Raw genomic sequence first — 8,119 nt, forward strand, 5'->3', positions numbered from 1 at the left:
AAGGGGAATGGGCCATCAAGAAAACCCACTACTCAGGCTCATAATTTGGACATAACATTGTGTCAAGGTTGACTGCATACAAAATTTAGAAGTCCATAAGAGTCTAGTGCTATATACTATTCTGTTGTTGACTATTTTAATTGGCTGTAATCATGGCACAAAGTAGGGGTGGCTTCAGGGGTGTTAGGGTATGTCCTCCCTGCCCACCTCCCTTTTCAATCTCATTTCAAACAAATAGAAGTATCGTTGAAAGCACAAACCTGCATGTAAACTTAATTGTAGTGCACCTAATTTATAACCAAAGCATCCATCAAAATACACCATTTCACATCAGAATGTTTTTTTTTCAATTTCTGTTCCCCCTGTGATTCGAACCTAGACCCCCTCTACATGGGAGTTGGAACCTCAAATGCTCTCCTATTTAAAATTGTGGATCCGCCTGTGCAAGCTATGTTATAATGTGAAATACAGTATAATGTGAAATACAACGTGACTATTTCTATGCTTGACTCAAATATTTCTGATGTTTTGAGCTGTGACAATTAGAAAATGTTGATCAAAGTAGTAACATCTAAAATTTAATAAGTATAGCAATGCATATGCAGTGGAATTAATACAGTAAACATAATGGTTTAAAATGAGATGATCTGGATAATCCAAGATTAAGATAATAGAACTCTGGATAATGCAGAACTGCTGTATACTCTGTTGTCATATGTCAATACTTCAATAGTTACATTAGTTACACAGTAAAGATTGCCAGATTAAACCTTGGAAGTAGCTATATTTCTTTCAAAGATAATACATACCATATAATCTATGGTTGCTTTTTGCTGATAATGGTATTTATATTACTGTTATCTAAGCCTACTGATTAAAGAAACAAAGGGACTGTTTTTGAGCCTTGAACCAACTGCAGTTCTTGAAGGTTATCATGATCAAGCGATGACATTGTGGATGGGAATATTAAATGGGATATATTTATATATATATATATATATATATATATATATATATGTATATATTTATTATTTATGATATTTTCTGTCACCAACATAATTTGTTAATTCATACTAGTCATTCACATGCAAAAGCAAAATGTGCACTTTTTCCTTTTCAAAATAACTTGAAATAGAGACAGCCAAGTTTCAATAATAAATAATAAATAACGTTACGTAAATCACTTCAGATAGCTGCTTTTACTGTTTCATGGAGGTACAAATTTCTTGTGTTGGAACACTAATGTGGATCCTATTGTTGTAACACTAATGAAACAGTCATGGAAATCAATGCAACATTGTTATAACACTAATGCAGTAATCTGGCACACTTGTAACACTAATGCAAGACAATGGAAGACACACTTCTGATGCAAACTGTTCCAACACAAATGAAACAGAATGGAACACAAAGTTGTAACACTAATTTAACACTAATGGAACACACTGTTGCAAGAATTACATGTAATAAAAGATAATGCACTACACTTTTTCGTTAACACCAATGGAATACTCTGTTGTATTAAAACTAATGGAACACTGTTGTTTTAATGGTAATGGATCAAACTGTTGTATTAATGGTTATGAAACACAATGTGGTAACACTGATGGAACCGAATGGAGCTACAGTATTATAACTATGGGACACGCTAATGGAATCACTTTTGTCTTACACTATTACTATAAAGCACAGTGTTGTAACACTGCTTATTGAACACACCTTTGTTTGATCACCTAATGAACATAAATGGAACACTAATGAAATGTACACTGTTGTAACAATCAAATGTAACATGCTGCCGTAACACTCAAATGGAACACTGTTGTAACACTCAAATGTAACACACTGTTGTAACATTCAAATGTAACACTGCTATAACACTTAAATGTAACACTGTTGTAACACTCAAATCTAACATGCTGTTGTAACATTCAAATGTAACACTGTTGTAACACTCAAATGTAACACAATGTTGTTACACTCAAATGTAACACTGTTGTAACACTATAATGTAATTCATTGTTGTAGCACTAAAATGAACACATTGTTGTAATACTAAGGAACACTATATACTGGACATTGTAACATAAATGGATTGCAATAAACACAATGGACATTGTAACATTAATGGATTGCAATTAAACACACTGGATGTTGTAACATTAATGGATTGCAGTGAAACGCACTGGATGTTGTAACATTAATGGATCGCAATTTAACACACTGTGGTAACACCAACAGTATGCTTTCTCTCAAAGTAAATGCAACCATGAGGGGTACCACATTGCAAAGACAATAAGCTGTAAGCCCTTATCCATTGAAACGGTCTACTAGATGGCTAATGTGGCTTAGCATTGTTTTTATAACATATGTTTGCGTGTTCATGACTTTGCCACACGTTAACCAGAACCGGCCTAACTGGTATCAGCAAAGCGTTCTTCTATTTCTCTCTCTGCATAAATTTCCAAACAGCTAGTGGTGGTTTATGATAGCAAAGAGAATATTTCCCTTTCTATATCGGTGTAGCTCATCTAACAGTCATCAGCTAAAATCGTTAGGCAGCCTGAAACGTCTCATCAACATGTTACAATTGCCAGCGTACCGTCACGTCCGGAAGTTTCAAAACTTTTTTAGTTGAAAAAAGGAGTCCAATAGAAACAGGAAGTGGGCTATTAAGTGACATTGAAGTTCAAAAATTTCTTCCTGTGTCGCCGCTAAAGGAACAAAACTTTGCAAGATAGGAAATACTTGGACCTGGGGAAGTGCTTAAAATGATACACATATTGTTTGATTGTATTTACAAGGCCACGACGAACCAGGAAAACTAGATGTTTTAACTGAGCTTTGGCGCTTCCGACATTTTGAAAGCTTCTGAGGCTCAGAGTTTTTTTTCCTCTCTCTCTCAATTGTAGTACCACAGCTTGGCTTAATTTCAGGGTCTTCGTCTTGTGAATACTTACAGTGTTATATTTTTTCAACGGAATATAAGGTAACCAAAAAATGTTTTTTTTTTTTCTTCCTCAATGTATTGGAGAGATTGAAATTTTAATTTCATAATTTACTCAGGAATGTTAATAAATAACTGGTATATATTTAGCAAAAGCCTATCCATGTCAAAAGCAAGCGCTGAATTGTGGCCAACTATACAGTTTTTGGATATTTTCAAAGATTTTGGATGACAATATTGTCACTTTATCCTTGTTTGAATTATACCAGGACATATGAGGTGTAGAAATTCAGCTGGAATGTAAATTGCACTGCAGGAGAGAAAGAAAGAAAAAAGTACAAATTTTGAACTTGTCTTTGCTTCCTATCATGAGTTTTGAGTGACATTTTTTTGCTTTCGATCTGCAAGTTAAAACATGTGGTATAGTTGAAGATCTCTCATTTTTCTTCTCAATTTCTCAATAACTAAATCCAAAGAACAGAGGAATTTTTTTGGTGGGGGGGAGTGCTGGAAAGGGGAAAGGAGGAGGAGAGAGTCAGATCAGAATTGCAATTTTGGGATTGTCTTATTCAATTACATATATTTTTATCAACTTAACAGACATAATTTATAGTCCCCGGCCACGGCCATCCCCTTTTGCAATGAGAACATTACAATGTAGTCTTCAGTACCATGTATATATGTGTCCGTTAGGTACTATGTAACCTTCATGTCAAGGCATGATACATATTTCTGTCATGTTTGCACACAATGTTATTTTCTTCTGTAGATTAGGTCAGGTCATGGGGAAAATGAAATTGGAAGAGAAAAGAAAAAAATTGATGAGCACTTATATTAGATCAGAGCACTTAACTGATACTATTCATTTTACTTGTAACAATCTTTTACTGCACAAACAGGTAACCCTCACAATTTTGTTCTTCCGTGTGGCTACATTTAAAGTGAGAGAGTAGTGGTGGTACGTGGTCATGCACAACAAAACCAACCGGGAACTACCCACAGTGGACAGTGATCGGTGAAAAGAATGATATTATTCCATATGTCTTCATTTTTCTTGGCCTATATATGGTGATTGTGGGAGTTTTGAGTCCAGCATTATCATGGGGAAAAATACTGTGGATGAAAAGATTAAAAAGTTATTTTGTGGTGTTCACTTCCAGTTCACGAAGGAGAGGGCATTATAAAGGGGGCGAAGAAGGTGTCATTATTCCTAATATACTAGGAGAAGGTTAATGTGTGCTATATTTCAGACACGAATGTGTTGTTACCCTTTAAGATTCTCAGAACACTTTTGATACACATTCCCAGTCACAGTGCATGGTAACAGGACACCGTTCTTTCTGTTCTTTACTGCGGTTATAGAAGTCAAAAAGAAAGGAAGAAAGAAAGAAAGAAGGTAAAGACCACTGTGAGACATATGTATGGCCATGTTGCAAGGAGTGAAGGAATTAAACGGTTCAACATTTTTCGTGATAGCTTCGATATTTTCACCTGGAAAATTGCTGTGTACTTTTACCAAGGATATTAACCTCTCTCTACGTTGTGGTAAGTTTTGAAAAGGTTTTGTAAAGCTTTAACTATAACAATTTGGTTAATGAAAGGGCATGTTGAAATTTTATGGCTAGGATATCATATGAATAATCTTTTGTTCAGACTTGTGAATACACCTGTGAACAATAGCTGTTTGTTAGCAACTGAAGAAGTAGTGGCTTTGCACCAGCACTTTAAGATAATGTGCTCGTTGGCCCGTATTTCTTTTCTTCGCTGTCTTTTTCCTCGTAGACTAAACTTGTTTGGTTTTTCTGTCCAATTTTAAGCTGACTATGCTTTCTTTTATGTTGCTGTGGCAGGTATAACAGAGAGTCTGCATGCATGCATATATATATATCCCCTGTTGTCGTTATAACTTATAATAAAGATTATGTGTATATAACTGTAAGTTGTTTGTGATCAGTAAATATTTGCTTGGGTTTTACAACCACAGAAATTCAATGAATAAATATATCCAGATAAAGTGCTTTGTGCAAGATCTGGTCTCTCTCTGTACATGACTGGATTTATGAGAGGGTTTAAGGGCGGGCAATAAATTAAATTGTGGCAATTTATAGGTGAAGAATAGATTGTATATATCTGCACTTTGTAAAAACTTTTTTCTTTTTTTTTGCTGTCAGTATAATTTTTTTTGTACATGACAACAGGATGTAAATCCACATTCTTTTTTATTATTTTCATTTCCCACTCCCACTCCTCTTCATTCTATTGTCACCCCTTGATCCTCGTTCTCTTCTCTTCCCCTGTCTTCCTCCTACCCTACCCTCTCCCTCCTCTCCCCCTCCTCTCCTCCTCCTCTCCCCCTTCCCCTCTCACGAATGCATACTTTTAGACAATATATAGAGAGCGGATCCGTAGCGATGTCTCCGGTTATAAATCAGTTATTTGCCCTCTGCTTAATTTTTAAGATCCAACTTTTTTTCATAAATCTTTAGTCTGTAAACATTCTTTCTCTTCAATCTTTCGTGACAGCTGCATGCATTGGCTGAGGAACTTCACGAATGCCTCACTACATGTGCCAAATGCATCATTTAGGGAAGTAAATGTAGGAAGAAATATCTGAGATTTGGTATATGTGATTCTTGGTTAATGATATAGACCGTACAAGCCCATCTAAGTAAGACGTATGATTCTCACAGGTGGAGTAGCTACTTGCTATTACCATGGCAACTGTGTGTCTTTTTATCTATCTGTATTAGTGTTTGATTTGTCATCTTCCTATTAACAATTACAAACAAAGTGGAATAGTTTAAGGATATGTGTGAGGATTGCAGGTCATCGATATTAGCCCCATATGCCAAAGATTTGCTGAGAGTTTTCGACAGAATTCTTCCTTTTGGTCTCGGCCAGACCCCTTCAGGTAGCTCGCAAATTGTGCAGAATGTTGAATCGGACGATTTTGGCAGTGATCAAGGCAAAGTGCTTTGAGGAGTGATAGTTAAGAATTGTTTTAACATTGTTATCTCCAGTGACCATTTATTTGACTTTCTTAAGCATATTTTAGGGACGACCTAGCTAGGTGCTGAAGAAGTATCTTAACTAGATCCTGGTAATATTAATAAAAGAGATATCATGAAAAGAGCCTTCTTTATTCATGAAAGAGACAGGATATCTTACTTCATACTTTTATGTTGGAACTCTCACTTCTGGACAATAATTAGCATGGTTAGAATTTAAGCACTGTGATGAGTTTATTGAACAATTTTATATTGCACGTTTTGACAACTTTTTTCTTCTTGCCAATAGCAACGAATTCATGCAGAGGGGACTTCATGATACCATACATGTGTTTTATGTGCTCATTTTAATATATAGGTTTCTTTTACACTGATTGGTCTAATCCCCTTTCGCCTGTCCTTCCCATGATATTTAGTCAGATTTGCACTTCCATGTTTTGCCAAGAAATCGCTCATTTTACATCATATTGTAATATATATGCAATTATGCATGTGTTAATGTTACAGTTGAAAGCCGTGGGTGTCTCTCTGAAGGTTTTTCTGTTTGTGACAGAAGATATGTTAAGCTTGCATTCCTTAATAAACATTTTCAAGCACCTAACATTGTCTTTCAACAATGTACAGTCATGAAAACAGCTGACTTGAAGCACCACAATTTGCACAGTTTAAACAGTAAACCCTTTATTTCCTCTCTGTTTTTTGGGGGTTGGGGGAAGGGGGGGCTGTAGGAAGGGGGTTGGAACCCAAGTATCATTAGATCATTGGTTAAAGCTTTCAGTCAACAAAATGTCTACCATTCTATCAGGAACATCACTATATACTTTTAAATTCTTTATGTTTTATAAATTTTTTTGGACCAATATCTGAGGGTTTTAGAAATAATGCACTTTATAGCCTTATTTATCATGGCAACTTCTGAAATTCAAAGGTGCAGATTCCACTGAGGCTAAGGAACAATGGATTTAAAAAGCAAAATGTTAACTGCTGTCCAAGTGGGTGATATATTTTCTTTTTATTGCACACTTCCACATGATTTGTTATGTAAAGAAACAACACCAATGTTGGCAACTTCCTGTATTTTGAGAAACCAAACTATACCACGATACAAGTATGTCCAGGCCATTATCTGTTGTTACTATTGGTTATCATGCATCGTGGACTATCAACAGCAGGGATATATATATATATGTATGTATATGTATTAGGCTAATATAGAGATTGTTGGGACTTTGGGTACAGATCTATATCAAAATGTCAATACCAGTACTTAGCTAAAAAATAATATCTGTGTAAACAGAAGGATTCTATTTAGTTTGTTGTGTGCTAGACAACCTTAAACCTGGTAACAAGCTTGCTATGACTTCAGACTTTGGATTATGACCTTTCTCTAGATGACGAACAAAAAAACTGGCTCAATGCAAACTGGGAAACAAATGTCCAAAACATGTTGTGTAATAAGGAAAAAAAAAAATTATTTGGTTTGCATTGGTAGTGTGATGATTAAAGGTCAAGTGTTTGGGTCACTTTCAAGATTTGAGTCATTTTTTTTCTTTATCTTAGTGATGCAGTAAATAAGTAAAGTGGCTTAGGTAAACTTTTTATCTCGTTTGGTTTTATACTGTTTGCGAAGATAGCTCGTAAATGATACCAAAGTCCATCCTATATAGATTGCACTTGATAGTAACATCTGCATAACTTTATATCTTTATATATTTTCACTCATGAATAACCTTCCATCGGCTTTGAAGACTTGCCTCAAACTTTTCATTGAGAGTGCTTTGAAATGTTTCCTAGTTTTTTTGTTTGGGTTTTTTTTGTTTGTTAACCTTTTGATGCAAGTAAACACTTTCAATTTGGGGGATTTTATTTCTGATATTTTGTTTCCGTTTTGATTGGCATGGAGAAGGACGCTGTTTCTAGATAAGTTCGGCTGGTAAGTAAAGTATTGATTATATTAAACATTACAACGTCGTAAATCTTGATATGTCTTCCGTTAAGTGCTGCTTGTTTTAATTCTAGACTAGGAACTCATTTTTTTCTGGTTTTTTTTCCCTTTCTCACAAAAGCTCTTTTTCTTCTTTTGGTATAAATTTTGTAATGTTCTGGTCCACTCATATTCTGTGCTGTTGTTGCTCCATGTATCAGTCTGAAAGTAAGAAATGTT

At 35.2% G+C, this 8,119-nt stretch overlaps 1 protein-coding gene across 2 annotated transcripts in view; it reads left to right on the forward strand.

Annotated features, from left to right (window-relative positions):
• Positions 1–2,767: 2,767 nt before the first annotated feature.
• Positions 2,768–8,119, forward strand: part of LOC139958968 (uncharacterized) — a 37,212-nt gene continuing 31,860 nt past the window's right edge. The window contains exons 1-2 of one of the 2 annotated variants that reach the window (XM_071956443.1): positions 2,768–2,989; positions 4,310–4,492. The gene's annotated coding sequence lies outside the window, so the exon portion shown is untranslated. Of the gene's footprint in view, positions 2,990–4,309; positions 4,493–6,759; positions 7,889–8,119 lie in introns of those variants that run through there. The other variant, XM_071956454.1, reaches the window with a different exon arrangement.

Source organism: Apostichopus japonicus, chromosome 3 (genome assembly GCF_037975245.1).
Source record: "Apostichopus japonicus isolate 1M-3 chromosome 3, ASM3797524v1, whole genome shotgun sequence".
NCBI classification, from domain to species: domain Eukaryota; kingdom Metazoa; phylum Echinodermata; class Holothuroidea; order Aspidochirotida; family Stichopodidae; genus Apostichopus; species Apostichopus japonicus.